The sequence below is a fragment of the Haemaphysalis longicornis genome, unplaced genomic scaffold, assembly GCF_048455015.1.
Source record: "Haemaphysalis longicornis isolate Haplotype H1 unplaced genomic scaffold, Haemaphysalis longicornis Haplotype H1 scaffold_14, whole genome shotgun sequence".
NCBI lineage: Eukaryota > Metazoa > Arthropoda > Arachnida > Ixodida > Ixodidae > Haemaphysalis > Haemaphysalis longicornis.
Genome location: NW_027526245.1, coordinates 2,234,800 through 2,251,630, shown reverse-complemented (window position 1 = coordinate 2,251,630; position 16,831 = coordinate 2,234,800). Strand labels below are relative to the sequence as shown.

Genomic DNA, 16,831 nt, shown 5'->3' with positions numbered 1-16,831 from the left:
CGCGGTTTTTAAATGTGAAATATATTCTTGAACAAGGGTGAGTTCAGCATCACTGATGCCTAGCATACTGGGTTCGTTTCTGCTTAATTCCTGCGAGCGTAAACTCTAATCCTGCATGTACCGAGAACCTGGGTGTAACGAAAAAATGCGCATGTTTGTTAACTTCGTCATATCCACGTTTAACTGCAATCGGTTTTTATCAAGCAAAGATAAGCAAGGAAAAACGCAACAACTGGGAAGGAAAAAGAAATCCAAGAAACTGGTGGAACAAGGAAAGCAAGGGAACTATAACACACAATGACATCAAGCAATTGAGGGAGCAGAGGAAATAACTTTGAAGTTGAGTTGGTACCACCTAAACAAGCCGGAAGTGGAAACGCTTCTACACCAAAGTTGTACAGCAATGCGAAAGGGAGCGATGGGTCTCAAATATACGGGCAAAAGATAGAGACGCGCCGAGAAAGATTTTAAGCCATGTAAAATAACTAAGGAAAACGACTGAAGAAGTACACAGAACGGAACGCTAATCTATGAAGGTGAAGGGGACAGCGCTGATGCCAGCGATCGTTTGGAGCCATATTGCCGTTACCTCACTTGCATATACTCTGGAAATGCAAGTCATGAAAGCGGAACTACTTGCGTGGGTGGAGGGGAGCGGCATCTTGGGATAACTACAAAATGTCTCCAGACGAGGCAGGCACTTAGAGGACAACCTATTTATCCTAACTCAATGTATAGAGCGGCCATTGGCTCAAAGCGACCATTATGGATAGCATTTCTGGATATAATGGGAGCCTACTACAATGTATAGAGCGTATTCACATACATACAGGCAACCATGCGTGCGCCGCCATATCTGTGGCCAAGCGTCTGTTGCTAGGCGACGTTGTGCGCACTGCCCGCAGATCAGGCCCTCCTCTTCTCCTCCGTCCCTTCATGGCGGCCAGTCAGGTCGCGGTCCGCGATATGAGCTTGTGTTTTCGTGCAAGGCGTGTGCGAGTGGCTTGCTAGTCTGTTGCACCGCGATAGCGTTGGTTACGCGAAAATTCATGGTTCCGCTCATGAGTGTGACAACCTTATCTGCAATTCAACCCCAGCCTCTGCGCACACCTACGAGCGAGTGCGAGTCGGTCGGGGCGCAAAGGTTGCATCGTTAGCGCATTGGTCGTTTGTCAGCATGAACTGCATCATTTCCAAACTGATGCCCACTGAACGCAAAGTAATAACTCGACGCTAAGTACTGTTGAGTACAGTGCGATCTACCTATCGCCAGACGCGTATCAAGTCGCCGCCGCGCTCTAATGTCACAGGTGAGTTGTTTTGCTGAGTGTGAAACATTTAGCGCACGAGAAACCCAGTGCTAATGTGTGGCCCGTGCCATCTTGAGGGAAGCCGTTTTTAGGGCTGCTTTTTTGATAATAACGCGAACATAAGCAGCAACGTGTTTTCTTTTTGTTTTTTCTCGTGCGGTGATTGGATCGCATGCAGCGATCAATTTACTTCTGTCAATCTCAGCGCAGGACATGAAGCCCTGTGTTTCGATTGTCCTTGGGTGGAGCGAGGAAACCGGCGAGCATCAGTTAAAGGTCAAAACCTCGGGTACTTCTATCCTGCGCACTTTTGAGGCCGATATATCTCTTTTAAAGAAATTGCTGTTCGATCACGCCGTCCGGAGACGAACGTCGTCTCAAGCTGTTGTTTTGCGCCAGCAGCGCTTAGCGAAACTTACTATTATGTGTTTTTAGGGGCAGCAGAACTGCCATTTTAGTCTCCGTACAAAACTTGTAGCTCCTGCTTCGTTTAGAAAAACTAATTGTGCACATAATGGAAGTAACTGTGCCTTTCTGCTTCACCCCGAACTTTAGCCTGTTTTTTTGCTTCTCTTTCATTGCAGGCGTATGCAGCTGCTAGAAAAGAAATACGGCGCCCTCACAGAGCTGGTGTGCGTCCTGCGGGGCAAGCCTCAAGAGTGCCGTTTTTTGCGGCATCCGTGAGCAGCAGCAGGTTTAAATACAGTGATGGTGTTTAGCACACTTCGAAACTGATCTACAGAAATATTCAGAAATAAATAGCGAGGTCGACTGGTGGCCTTTTATGTGCATTTAGGTGCCTTTCCAGCTACTGCTATTTGAATTTACAATGACTGTGGAAAATGAAAAAAAAAGAAACATTTTGGTCATGCTCTTCATGTGCTAGAATATAAAAAAAAACATTTTAGTCATACTCTTCATGTGCTAGAATATTTTTTGCAAGACGTGGTTTCTGGCCAGAAAATGATAACTTATGGCTATCGCCTTCATTTTGGCTAATTCAACTGTTATGAAATGGTGATCTGTACAGTGAGCACAAAGACTTCATTGAATTATCGGGCCACATTTTGTCACACTGCGAAAAGTTACGCTTGTGTTCCACTTTTTGGGAAGTGCGTTCATTGCTTAGAAAAGGAAAAGTTCACACATGAATTGATAGGCGTACTTGAAATTGAATGTTTAATAATGTGTGCATTAGAGACCCTTCAGTTGCACTCCCAAAAAAAGAAATCGTGTATCAAAACCTTGCTATGTAGCAGGGAAGGGGCGAGACGACGTGTTGGTTTTGATGTGCTTTTAGCCTTTTCATTGGTTGCAATCGCATTGGTATGTTTATTCCTTGAATAAACAATCAGTCACAGTTCAGTGCTTTGTCCTGCCTTTGTTCATATTGCTTTGTAAGACCCACTTTTCATTATGCAATACCAACTAGCTTACCAACCCATGTTCTTTGTGCACCACCAAAGCTTAACAGTGGTGTTTCCGGGCATCAGCAGCAAGGTTTGTTAAGTTAACTTGTCTTACTTACACCTAGGGTAACTGCTAACAGCAGCTTGGGACACTATTAAAAATTCCCCGCATTTCCCCGAGGGGAACAATGTGAAAGTGCGAATGCACGAGTTGAATTTGCGCGGTTCGGTAATGTTCGCGAAAGAGAGATCACACACACACACACAACTACAAAGAAAGAAAGATGCATTTATTCACAGACACCTATTTGTGTTGTCGTTGTACTTGATTGCTAGAGCGGATCTCAGCTTTGAAATTTCGTGTCAGTACTCCTTTAAGCAGGTGCATTAGCCCTTCTCACGCCCGATTCTTGGCCAATCCCCCACGTGGGTATGTGCCATGTCAGCGGCCAGGCAGCGCACGCCCATCTCCCCCCGTTGCCAAGAAAGACGAGGAGATTCCTGGCCAATCCCCCACGTGGGCATGTGCCATGTCAGCGGCCAGGCTGCGCGCGCCCATCTCCACGTGCGCGGACATCGCCGGTGGACGCAGGTTCAGGGTCGCTTAAGAAGTGCATTGCACTTAAAATGGCATGATGAGAACATGTCTATCAAGAAACATTTTATTACACATCAATAAAAAACCACCCAACCAACAGTTCACAATGTAATTACCCATCAGTTAAATATTAGTGATAGTTTGCAGTAGGTCACAGGAGCACCGATGCAGTCTGCCGATTCTCTTTTGTTGTCACTTCTGCACTACTACTTGGAGCTAAACAGAGACAAGGAGCCTTGCTGGGGTACAAAAAAAAATTACACCCATCTCCCCGAAGGGAACCATGAGTAGGATGCGAAGTGTCATGGGGGTTCCGTTTGCGTTTCCGTTATGTTTAATTGCGTCAGCGCACCCGCTGACGGGACTGTTGCTTCCATCCTACTTCATCTGAAGAAGCACGGAGTCAAGCGAAGCAAGCGCAGCACTGAACGCGCGCTCTGCGCGTTCCCCTTTATATTCACAGCTGTAGGAGAGGAGACTACGAGAGAGAGCCGCGCATGCGTGCGAGAGAGCTGAAGCGAACGGAGGAGGAGCGTGCACAGACGGTAGGTAGGAGAGGAGAGGAGAGTACGCAGCTGTTTGGAAAGGAGGAGAGGAGCGCATGCACAGATGGTGTGCGGACGGTCGCCACCGGTCAACAAGTGACATACCCCCGAGCATAAGACACTCTGCATCTAGAACACGGAAACACCATTTTTTCCCATTCCATTCGGTTTTTGTGTGTGGGTGCTTCCACTTGTAACCTTCCATTCTTTGTGTTACGATTGATACACATAGCCATGCCCTATTGTGCACAGTTAATCTAAAGCAAGGGTGTGAAACACCCGGGCCACATGTGGCCTGCAGACCTTTTGATTTTTTTTTGACCTTTTGATGTATTAAAGGATCACCGTAAAACAAATATCACTGCCTAGATTTTAGTCATCCTGGAGATCAGTACTGATATGTTTCTCGAATGGTGACACCAGATTCCATACAGAAATGACCAAGCATATTTACAATGTGTGGGAAAGGACTTGTTTCGTTTGAACGGCAGCATTAGGTGACAATTTGTTACACCCCCCTCCCCCCTGCCCTTCTTGCATTGCAACCTTCCCATGTGGGACTGAACTTCTTGACTGTGGCTTGCTTGCTCACTGATGTGAGTTGAGACCCCTCATGTCACTAACTAAGATGCACAATTTTTTTTGCACAAAACACTAACAACTCTTAAAAACTTGCATACTACGACGACAATCATCAATGTCAGTTAGGACAAAAAAGGGAAAGAAATACTGACATTGGGAAGCATTACAAACACCCTGTATTTTTTGTGAAGACACAGAACTAAGCTGAAGAACGTTTACTAGAGCAGCAGCAGCAGCAGCAGCATAAAATGGACAGTGGTGTAACAACTGACAAAAAATAACCTACCTAAACCATTGGAATCAAAATCACGAGCGTAACAGTTCAAAATTGGGCTTGATGTCTTCATCTAGACTTTCATTGCTTTAGGCTCGCAATGGGTGCTGCCATTCACTGCGTGGAATAGCATTTCACATTATGGAAAATTCGGAGGGCATATTTTACACATTACGGCATCACCGCCAAGAAATTAGGTAAATCGTCGGTCAACAGTCCAGGAAACAGCTTTTCATGTCTACAGGAGCAAAATCCTCATAATGTTCTGTTTGAACAGAAGAGTGCATTCATACAGATGACCAGGGCTAAAATCTTCATGACAGAACATAACTGCAAATCACACAATGAAAACCAAAACATCTGTGCATTTAGATACTACAGCGAAACAAAAAATTGCATCAATAAGTCAATTATCAGGAATTGCACTACCTGGTACAGTAGCCTGTGCATTGTGCTGTTATGCCCATCGCTGGGTAGTCCCTAAATCATACTTCCAATAAATACACATGGTTTGCGGCGATTTTAGATGCCCACCACACAACATTTTTTGCACACCCGTTACACACCACACTAACCATGCGTTGCATCCTGGCTGTCTTAATGGTCATGTTCGCCTTCTAACCAGTGGCATTGGATGCCTGCTGCTCTTTTCACTGTTGCCCAGTACTGGCATTTCATTGCGGCCATTCCCATTCCATCCTCTTCTGTGTGGCTAAGGTGTTGTGCTGCTGGGCCCAAGGACATTGCAGGTTCGATTCCCAGCCACTTTTCTGACAGAGGCGAAAAGCAAAAACGCCCGTGTCTGCGAGATTTCGGCGCACGTTAAAGATCCCCCCCCCTTCTTGCCCCAGGTGGCCAAAATTAATCCGGAGCCTTCCACTACGGCGTGCCTCACCCACCTATTTCCCACACAATAAGGGAAACTGCTAGACATTGTTGTCTCAGCCAAACTGATGCACACGGCTTGCTGGAAAATGCCTATTCGAATGGCACAACTGACTGGCTCAGATTTGCTAGAGCTGCGCAGACAGCTACAATTTTGTCTAGCTGGGTGAGCCTCTCGTTGTGCTTCACAGTCACAAGATCAATTGGAATAGTGCTTGACAGGATTCGGTATCGTCCTCTAAGTAGCCCAATCACCCGTTCTACATGAATGCGGACATCAGCCAATTTTCGAGTTTTTTGGACGTCCCAAGCCGATAACTGCGATTTCCCCCTAGTGAAAGCCGACATTTCTAGCTTGGCTGAGTGGATGCCAACAGCATCACCTATTGTGAATCCTCTGTCAGCCAACACTGTGTCACCTGGTACAAGGTTATTTAAGATGCCGCAAGACTCGGTAAGGCGCTTGTCGCTGGTCCGACCACCCCAACCCTCGGAAATGAAAGTGACTGCACCTCGTGCTTTGCAGCGCAACGCCTTAGCCACTGAGACACCGCGGCGGGTTATATTTGCAGCATTGGTAAAACCATTTTGGAATACTGCAACTTGCAAAGGAATTTAGTCCTGCAAGTTTTACCTTGCAATCTGATTATACTCACATTTTTTGCAGTTTGTTTTTAGTTGTGTATCAAGTCATTTTTTTTGCGTGTTTGCCATTCAGCAGAAGACTGCACTTACTGGGCACGTCTGGTATTGATGGTCATTTGTCCTCAACACATCCTGTATTTACAGATTTCTTTTCTGACTCCAACAACTGCATCGGTGAAGCAATTTTGTAAGCCTGCAGCTCGTCGTCTTGTTCAGTTGTTATTAACGTGCTATGTTAGAGAAATCACATCAATCTCAATTATCTTTTTAGTTTAAGAGTGTGGCATTACTTTGTGTATTTACCAGAAAACTATTACCTGTCTGTATAATGCCTTTAAATCCCTATTTCTTTGAACTGTTTCAACACTTTTCTGTGTATGATACTGTCCAGTTGCTGTGATTTTTTTAACACGAGGAAAATGCAAATATCATTTTAAGCAGTGACATCACAAATGACATACTGTGTGCTGAATAAACTTTTTCTGTTGTTGCCCACTAACCTGTTGCCTACTAACAGCTTTGCAGGCTTTGCTTAAAGACCTACAAAAAAAAATAAGTAGCAGATAGTGAATTTTCACTATTGTAAACGCGATACCCAGGACTCTGCTGGGAAAAACTCGTCATTGTGTACATAGAAGGGAACTTAGTATCTGGCACACAGCATCACTCAAAAGCAATTTACATGCCCATCATAGCTAAAACATGCTAAAATTCACACTCACTGCTACATTGTAATTTTTTTTATTCTAAGCATCCCCTTTTATTCATGCCCCTTGCACTTGCGATAGATGCACTTACGGTTGATGCACAAAAATTTGGAGTATTTAACATTCAATACACCTTTTATTAAAATGGGGTAGGAGCTAAGAATTGAGCAAATGGGGCAGTAAAAATTAGAACAATTCATACGGTGAAAGGTGTTGGAGGGCCAGAGACAGATGTGATGATAGTTCCAGGGTGCTTACTGCTCCTACCCTTGTTCTACTCTCCCCAAGTAGGAGCTGTGCAGTACGGTCTCCCACTGCTATTAACACTGCAACTTGGTGTGGCTGTGTGAGGACGCTGACATAGCATGTGTGCTAGGCCTGCTCCTTCCTGGCACCTGTGGCACTCTGCAGGGGGGGATGGGGGGACAGCTACTGTTACCTGTCCTGGGTAACAGTAGCTGTAGACAATTAAGCTCCGACACGAATTTGTCTGGAGGTGTCTCCAAACCACAGATTCCTGGGAGGGATACAGGCTCAGGTCAGCCGACAGTGGTTGGGGATATCCGTGTAGGACACTACTCTGTTCCTGCCTGACAGTGAGATGAAGCCACCGTCCAGATTGACGTGCGCTAGGTCGGTGAAGCCGCAAGCGGCGTTGTGTGCGGATTCACTCCTGGCCATGCCAAAGAGGGCAGCGGTCCAGATTAGATGTAACTTGCCGGTTCGTTTTTCGGGGTCGAAGCCAAAAGTTAGAGGTACGGACACCTCTTCGGAGATCTGCCCTCAGGAGAAATTTAGGATTGCAGACTTGGAGGTTTTAATTAACAGCGATGCTGTTGAGCAAATCATTTCTGTATGGTGTCCGCAGCTTTTAAAATACTACGAAAATGCACACCATTCATGCTCGCGTGCCTTGATACGTGTGCATAGTTTGTCGCGGATAGTGGATAGGCCACAGATAGTTGGCATGGCCAAGAAAAGGAAGAGGCCGGTGTGCTTCGACAGGCTCGGCGTGCAAAGCATCTGCTAGAGACGATAAGTCATGCTTACAGGGCGGCACAAGAAAACGTCGACCAAAACGACGAGCTCACTCTGGCATTGCTCAACGTAAGGTAATGAAATGCCATCCCGCCGACGTCAACCACGGCACCACGACAATAAAACTCAACTTTGTGTCCGTCAATGATCAAGTCTTGCACGTGAGCGCAAGCTTCCCTGAATTTTTTTACTGTTCTGATTTTTGTGAGGGCCACCATTGCCAGTGCAATGGCTGCTGCTTCATACACCACTGGGGTATGAAGCGGGCCAGAGGCAATGGAGTTTCCCTGGTTATTGACTACAGCAACTAATATTACGTCGAGACGAAAATAGTTGGCTGCGTCCCTGTAAACCACGTCCTCATATTTAGCTTAGCGTCTGCGCAGAGCTTACGCCCTGGCCTATCGTGGCTCGTCGTTGTAATTAGGGTGCGTTTCACGAGAAGAGGGGGAATGAGGATGCAATTTCCGCGTTGTTGTAATAGCTACTTGTAAAGTCGTGCTGCAAGGAAGGTTAATGTCCAATGTGCTTAAAATGCGACTCCTTGTTTGGCTGTTAGCTAAAGCTCATGCTGCCTTAACCTTTGTAGAAAGTGTACGTCTGAAACTGATCATGGTATGCAGAAAAAGAGTTTCCCTCCATGTTCAAGAACCTTTCCCTTGCATGGAATGAGAGATAATGGCTGGAGAATTTCAATCGTAAGCTTTTTTTCAGGTTTAGAAATTAAAATATTTTTGGCTCTTTTCCGCTGTTTCGGAATGTGGCCTCTATCCCAACACATATTGAGCTAATGAGTGAGGGCTTCCAAAAAGTCATAACCTAGATTACAAGCATTTGTTCCTGATGTCGTTTTGCCTAAAAGCACATTTTGTTTTGTGCAAAGGGCCGTAATGGCAGCCGCGTACCTTGCCCAAAGTAATGTTGAGGAGGGCATTATTCCGGTTCGAGTAGGGGGGCAGTACCTTGGCAGCACAGCTTGCAATATGAAGATCCTGAATAACCTTCAGTAGTTCTTTGTCCGCGCTACCAAACTGATAGGGAATGACACTTATGGCGAATTCCATTGGGAGAGCAGGAGCACTCAAAAGCACTCTGAAAGTGCTCTCTCCTGAGCAGGCGTGTTTCAGTGGTCGAACAGAAGTAGGAGCACTGTCATCCAGTGGTAGTGCAAGACCACTTTCAGTGCTCTGAGAGCAGTTGGGAGCAGTTCGATCTGCTCCCGCTTGAAAAGTCGGAGTGAGCACAGTACGATACGAAGGAAGTCACATGACCTTTAACGTCATATCCTCCCCTTTGTGTGTGTGTGTGTGTGTGTGTTTTGCTCCCTTGAATCGGGGAGCGCGGCAGTATCCATCGTGCATTTGCAACTTTGTGGAATGGGCAGCGAGCCCTACGAGCATGCGAATGCTTCACACCGCCACACGTGCTTTGCCCGGCTTTGCTCACACATGCTTTTCCGCAGAGATTGCTGGGATGCCTAAAGGCTGGAATACGTGGAGCGAACTTTCACAACAAAGTTCGCGCGGCGGGAAATCTCTGAGCTACCGTACTTATCCAATTCTAACGCGCCCCCGATTCTAACGCGCACCCGAATTTTCTGACAAAAAAACCAAAAAACTTGCACCTCCGTTTGCAACGCGCACGGAACTTTATAACCCAGACAAACGAATGCGGGAGAAATGGGCGATTTATTCCCCAAAGTAATTTCGCTCATCTCACTCCTCGTCGCTTTCCGCTGACCAGAACATCTCGTCCTCGGTGCCGCCAAGAGCCTTCGCGATGCCACACTTCTGAACGAACATTCAACCATGGTCGATGGGATCATGGCCCATGCCTCGCACGCCCATCCCGCGAGCTTCTCCAGAGCCGCACGCTTCAGCCGACCGCTCGTTTTGAACGCGTGAGAGCCGCTGCTGCCATTGCTGTTATCAAGCGCGCAAGTGGAACAATTTGATGATTTGTGTGAACGCCGATAGAAAAGTCTAGGCGCACATGCTTCCTGCGTCCGAAAAATCGTTGCTAAAAGCTTTAGCGCCATCTTGACATGGTGATGGCGATGGGTGGGACGAAATTTCCGCTGTTTCGGTTTCGGTTTCGAATCCGATGCTAACGCGCATGTGATTTTTCGGCCTATTTTTCCGGAAAAAGGGTGCGCGTTAGAATCGGGTAATCACGGTACATGGAGCGACGACATGGCGCGCGCCGCCGCGCTGCCGCTGGGCTGCTCTAAATTAAAGCCCCTCCGCCGCGGCCCTGCCCATAGGAGGGGCTTTACTCTCACTGAACTCCATGACCAGAATCAACGGTGCTGTTCAGTAAACAGACCCAGTGAAGGAGCTTCCCACTTTGGTTGTACATCATTTAAAGATTCTGCGTGGGGCGGGGGTGTTTCTTCTACTGAAATATTCGTTCTCAGTTTTCAAAAACGCTAAAGGCTGAAGAGAGAGAGAGCGAGAGAGAGAGAAAAAAAAACGAACGGCACCGGGGAGATTCGCACGAACGACTACAAGAACAAGTAGCCGGCAGTTTAACCTCTACTTCACCCCGAGAGATGGAGCATATAAGCAAAATAGCCTCTGTTACTGGTTTTTGTCGTATTTGAGACGCCCTCGTAGTGATACCGCCTGTTCCTCACTCGCCAATCTTGCAGACAGGCCTCATATTGTTGCTACTGCAAGTAATGTAGCCGGATCGCCCTTATTTAACCTGATAAATGCTATCATGTATGCCCATACAGCCGGTCGGGACCGTGTTTTCCCCTCGTCGTTTTTTCCTCTCCCACCTGCTCTCCGGGTGCGTGCCGCACTCATGGCAGGTGCAGTGGCCCTGCTCCCGCGTGCCTCCAAGTGTTCTGTCACCTACTCCTCACTGCACGATGCAACTGCTCCTGTTCTCTCAATGGAATTCCCTATTAGGTTGCATCAATGTATGGCTTGGCTCTTACCGAGATCGATTAAGCATCAGATGACGTTTCATGTCTTGGGTAGTTGCTTCTCACGGTGCAATCGCAAGCTGCATGCCAATTTTGTCGCAATAACTGAGTATTCTTCAATGTGTTGGTCAAGCCAATCCAGGCGACAAAACACGTTGCAACTGACTTTGTTCTTGCGGAGCTGCTGTTGCAAACCACTCTTGGCCTCCCACATGTGGGGAAGCTGCAAGTCAACCTGGCATTGGTTCCCTGCTTCAAATGTATAATTATTTGCCTGCTCAGCATCTCGGCCCAGTTGATCCGCCTTTGCCTTGATGTTAGTTATTTCTCAGATATGTGGACCAATCACCGAGTGTGAGGAATCCCGTTGCACCACTCAGAGCCCTTGAAATGCATCTCAGTAAATGAGGATAAGCGGGCCTACCAGACCTTCGTTTGATGTTGCCGGGTGGTCGCTGCCGAGATTCTCTTATGTGTTGCGTAAAGTAGTCTTCCTTTACGTGTGTCCTGTAAAAGTGAGGCAAGGCTGCTCACACTGCTGCTCATCACTGCTCACACTACTTCCGGTGCAAGTGGGATGCGTATGGTCAGTGGTAAGGGTGAGGCCTTCTTGTTGGGCATCAAGCCAAAGGTTTTCGCTTTTTAATGGTGTCATGCTTGCAATCCCCACTTAGTGTGATGTGCAATGAAATCACCGACAATGAGTAATGTGTCGAAATGGAAAATTTCAAGAGTTTTCTAAAAAAGCTTGGTCAATTTGGAGGTGTTGCGAGAAGGGCTCCATACGTTTAGGAGAAACGTGCCGGTCAGCCATGTTTTGCATTTAGTAATTAATTCGATGCAACAATATTCACATCCCGGCCGGCAAATTTCACTTCTTTTCACAGACGCAGAAGTTTTGACGCCTCCGAACGCTCCAAGTTCTACACCGTGTTTGCCATTTGAAAAGGCTTTCCACACTGATGAGTTCTACACTGTTTGTTGATTAGTACACACATACCCTGAAGTCACTGACCAAAGAACTGAAGCGCATGAAAAATACCTTGCCGGCCTGACCCCTGACCCGACAGGCACAGTCAGCCCTGTGCGGCAGCAGCGGCTCACCATTGTTTGCATTGCTAGATGTAAACAAATCTTTCCTTTGCAGCTACGTCAGCTGACTCCTTAGCCATGATTGGCTATCCGGTTTTGCATTGCCGAGGTGCAACGAGGGGATTCAGTCCTAGAGCGATCTTGTCCTCCCTCGCAAAACGAGAAAAAGCGATGCCTGGCTCATCACTTGCGACGTCACGCAATGTGCCAAGTCGCCAGTGGGAATGTGCCTTTAGACGATTGGTGAGCACTTTGGAACTGTCCGCTGACGGAGGCCAGACGCACGTGCAGTCGATTTTATGGGGCCCATTCCCCTTCACGCAGCGTCCTCAAAGAACCGGTGATGCAAATGTTGAGACCGGTGATTTCAGCACCAATCGTATCTTCAAATTGCACTAACATGGCTTTGAATGTCGCACGAGGGTTTCCAAGATCTGTTCTCCAAAATTTTGAAGCACACCTTCCGTAACGTACTAATCATCCGACTCCGAAGCAAGGGGGGTTTGCCAAGGCCAATTTTCTTGTCCCAGTGTTTTAACTGAGCAGAGCCAGATGGAGAATTGTCCATTGCATCTGCGGACCCCATTTCTGAGGACCCCAAGGTCGGTAACCTGCTGTGGCTGGAGTCAACGATGGCCTGAGATGCTGGTCTGACGTTTTGGAAGAGGCGGGGTTGACAGTGGTGTCGACTCCCTTAAGTTCAGTTAGGGCTGCTTTTAGAACTTTTTTTTTCCAACGATAATGGACTGAAGCATGTGATGGATTTTGTTAATTTCTGAGCATGAATCGGAATGTCTGCCGTGAGTGTATTGACTCTGGGGGACCATGTGTCTCTGAGTGTGTTTGCCGTGGGAGACCATAGCTGCCCAGCTCACCTTGTTGTTTAGGTTGATTCTGTTGGCATGGATATGGCCACCTGTCCTCGATGGTTTTGGCCCTCAGTGCTCGACAGCCGACGACGCAACGTCCAGCGCACACAATCCCAGCTCTGGGTGGAGTTGTCCTTGGTCGCCGGTCCACAGCTCGCATTCCCTTGGCTTTGCTGCAACCAAGGAAAGGAGCCCAAATGGTCACTCTCCCCAGATGAGGCCCTAGAGAATTTTTTACTGCTCCTTTCTATTGTCCTCGTCCTTCACGAATAGTCACAATCTGCGCATAGAGTGTAAATCCCGAAGTGCTAGGACTTTATTTTAATGAAGCCTGTCGAGTGCTTAAGCTCCCAATCAGAGGTCAAGAAAAAAACGTTCAATGCATTACTGACCGCTAATCGCTAAAACGCTTCAACAAGGCCGAAGCCACATGTAGCCAAAGCAACAAGCACGAAATGAACATCGTACTGTTAAACTAGGCCGTACAGCCAGTGTCTTCTTGGCAGGAGGCACTTATTCATGTGGCAGCATGTAATGCCTTTCAGCTGCTGCTTGCATCAATCTAGAGTTTTGCTCCCGTGAGTACACCCCATTGTTTTTCTCAACAGCTGCGTAGTTTAATTTGACCCAATGCAAGTGCAGTTACTAATACGCCTGCAGTGCACTGGCCTTGAATGCAGGATCACACATGCTTGGTGCATTGCTACCGTGGTATGCTGCACGTATCAACTCGACTCAACAGTGTGTCACCTGACAACCTCCAAATGCACACCTGAAACACCTCCTTTAGTTCTTTCCAGGGTGCTCATTCTTCACAGTCCATCAATTGTTGGTACAGCCAGAAATACTTTTAGGGGTTGGGGGTGTATGGAGGTATGGGAGAATGGAAGGAGCCTTGCCAAAATGAATGCTAGCACTTGCTTATGTGCAGCATAGTAAAATGTTTGGGGGAGGGTGTTCAAAACCCCTTCGCGCTGTACCTGGAGAATCCTATCGGCCATCTGGGAGGCCATCACTGATGTGTTGCTGGGGCATTCTTGGCTCGTTTCTCTCTCACAAAGGTGAGCACATGGCGGAGTTATTTGTGCACATGACAGCACCTGAGGATTCACAAGAATTGTCAGCTGATAATGGCTGAGCTGTTGGGTTGACCTTTTTTCTGTGCAGCTTAGCAAAGGGGTCAGCCTCGCGTAGGATGTTTACTAGCACTGATGAGAGGCTGAAAGTTGGGACGTAAAGAGTAGTCAGGCAGTGGATGTTCACACGTATTTAAATAATTGGCCATCATATGGCTTATGTGAAGACTATGACATGCCTTTCATCACTATCAGAAGTGGGGTAGGTCCAGACACCTTAAAGGGACACTGAAGTGAATTTGTCAAGCTCCCGTTTTTGCTTGCACTGCGTAGACTGGCTCAAATTAGCCCCCTTTTCATCGTTTATCCGGTTGACAAATCGGTAATTATTTTACAAAGCGCCAAAGAAGAAAAACTACCATGCGCGGTTTGCGGCGGCCGCACCAACTAAAGCTGTGACGTTGGGAGGAGCGGGACCGTGATTGGACGATGCCCAAGGTGAGCAACCAAACAAGTTTCGGTTTCGGTTTCGGTTCTGTAAAACACAACCTGTGCGTTGTTGGATGGGCATTCTCAATAACTCAGTAATCATCGTACCGCGCTTCTGCCATGTTGTCAGCTGTAAAAATACATAAAGATAAGCCTCCCAGGACGGCTTGGAATCGTAGCATTCACTAGCCAAGGCCTACGCAGTGCATGGACGCCCTCCACGTGCCCCCAGACGCACAAATGTCATGCGCTTCCCCCCCCCCTATTTGGAGCTTGCCTCACTCATGCCTGTACCGTAAAATGCGTGTTCGCACCAGGCCACCAGGCCAAGGGTCTGTTCATTCTGGCCTGTACCCACTGCCCGCAAGCAGTCGGTGCTTATGGACAGCACGCCAACGAGAACTCGCTAGCGCGCCAGTGCCAGCCTGCGCGCGTTCTGTGAACTAGTTCGTGGAGCCATGAACGTTGCGGCCCAAACAAAGGTGAACTCAATGTAGAAAACATCGGCAGAAAAAAAAAAGTTAACTTACAAAAAAAAAAAAGTACGTACCCGCGGGGACTCGAACTCGTGACTTGCAAAACACTCGGCGGCGACACACCTGCAGCCTTAGACAACTCGGCTACGAGACGGGCTGCGCCGATCGTGGTAATATAAGGTATATATTGTACAACAAGTTTACATTTTTATTTAGTTTTGGCATTTCAAGCAGCTTAGGTGACTATTTGTTGTATTGTGCTCGTGCAGTAAGCGTCCCCCGAGTTTCCGCAATAGCTCACGTCTAGGAATTGCATTTCGTAGAGGCAAAAGCGTTCGCAGATGCGTAGTCGTGCTCCTGACCGCTGTGCTTGTTCGCCCAGCGCAAAAAAGTGCTTCCCGCGCCCTACTTTTACGCTGTACGGTAAAAATATCAGTTGATTTTATTTCCTTAGTACCTATATTGACTTCGCTGACTCTTCTCCCGCCTTCAAGAGACTTTATATTTTCCTACGGGCGTACCAGTCAGCGAAGCGTCGCATGTGCGTTTGCGCAGCGCTTGTGTGAAGCGACCTTGACTTGGAGCTAGATACAGTGTACAAACTAACCAAGTAAAGAAAGGCCCATTCTTCCATTCACAAACGTGTCCTGGCCCTGGCTTCGTTTCAACTGAGCGAACGAATTGCGACGACCCGTCGGCGTCCGGCGGACGAAACGCTGGGCCGACTGACTCTGTCTGAAGGCCGGGGAGCCGTGCAGATAGCTCAGCCAATTGCGAGCTCGGCTCCTTTCGACGTCACACGAAAACGCCGCAGAAAATGGGCGAGCGTAAAGAGAGGAGGACAGCATTTTCGAATTAAGTTTTCTACTAAATAAAAGCGCGTAAACGCGCCCAGAGTGGTCGTAACATGGCCTGGGGACCCCGGACTACAATTTGCGCAAGTAATCCCGCAATGTTTACATATCACTTCAGTGTCCCTTTAAAGGGACCGTGGCACACCATCTTGCATTCGGGACAGACGCAAACACCCACACATCAAAACGTTCGACAAGTACTCCTGTAATGATGCCAGCATTTACGGAGGTGAAGGATAAAAAAATCTAAAATGAAGTTTGCCTTGGAGGTGCAGTGTCCCTTTGGCACTGCACATTTTTATACGTTTCAACACGAAAATGCATAATCAACATAAAAAAAAAAGTTGTACAACTGAAACTGAAAAGCAACACAGGCTGCATAAACTTTACCTTCTTAAGAGAAGCAAAAATAGGCCAGAAACATGCATACGCTATGCCAAGTTTTTTCTGCAGCCTTGTGTGCCTAGTGGTGGCTGGATGGCTTTTTGTTGACTTCACCGGACTGGGGGAGTGGCTGTTGAGAGCCAGTGGTTGGTCTCATGCTTCAGACCTGCAAGAGTGAGTAGTAACATGTGAACTTAAACATGCTGCGATGCACAGTTTTACAACAGTCAGTTCACCAGTGACCACATAAAGTTGAAAACGGCTTGTGCTTGCTTTGTAGAAGGTTTGTACGAACACTTTGATTGACTATGAGGTTTAACACACTGACACTACACAGGCGATGAGGCACACCGTAGTGAGGGACTAAGGTTAATTTTGACCACTTGGGGATGTTTTAACGTGTGCCAAAATCTCGAACATGGGCATTTCCGCTTTTCGCCTCCATTAGAAAAGCGGCAACTGTGGCCAGTTGCCGCTTTTCAAATATGAAGTCAGGACTAGAAGGTATGCAGGCAACGTTTAACAAATATACATATGTGCAGACGCAAGGATGGTGAAAACAGAGCCTGCAAGCATATGAATAGTCTGCTTGCCGGATGGGAAGGTTGGTTGCTTAAAAAAAGAATGGTGCATAAAATAACCTGCTAGATACCATGTGTGCCCAAG

The 16,831-nt window shown here is 47.3% G+C and overlaps 1 long non-coding RNA gene across 1 annotated transcript; it reads right to left on the bottom strand.

The window, feature by feature from the left end:
• Positions 1-4,234: 4,234 nt before the first annotated feature.
• Positions 4,235-16,325, bottom strand: LOC144165146 (uncharacterized). Its single transcript, XR_013321383.1, has 3 exons — positions 16,212-16,325; positions 7,158-13,059; positions 4,235-5,488 (listed from the first exon to the last, which is right to left on the bottom strand). It is a non-coding gene; the product is annotated as an uncharacterized LOC144165146 (long non-coding RNA).
• Positions 16,326-16,831: the final 506 nt, after the last annotated feature.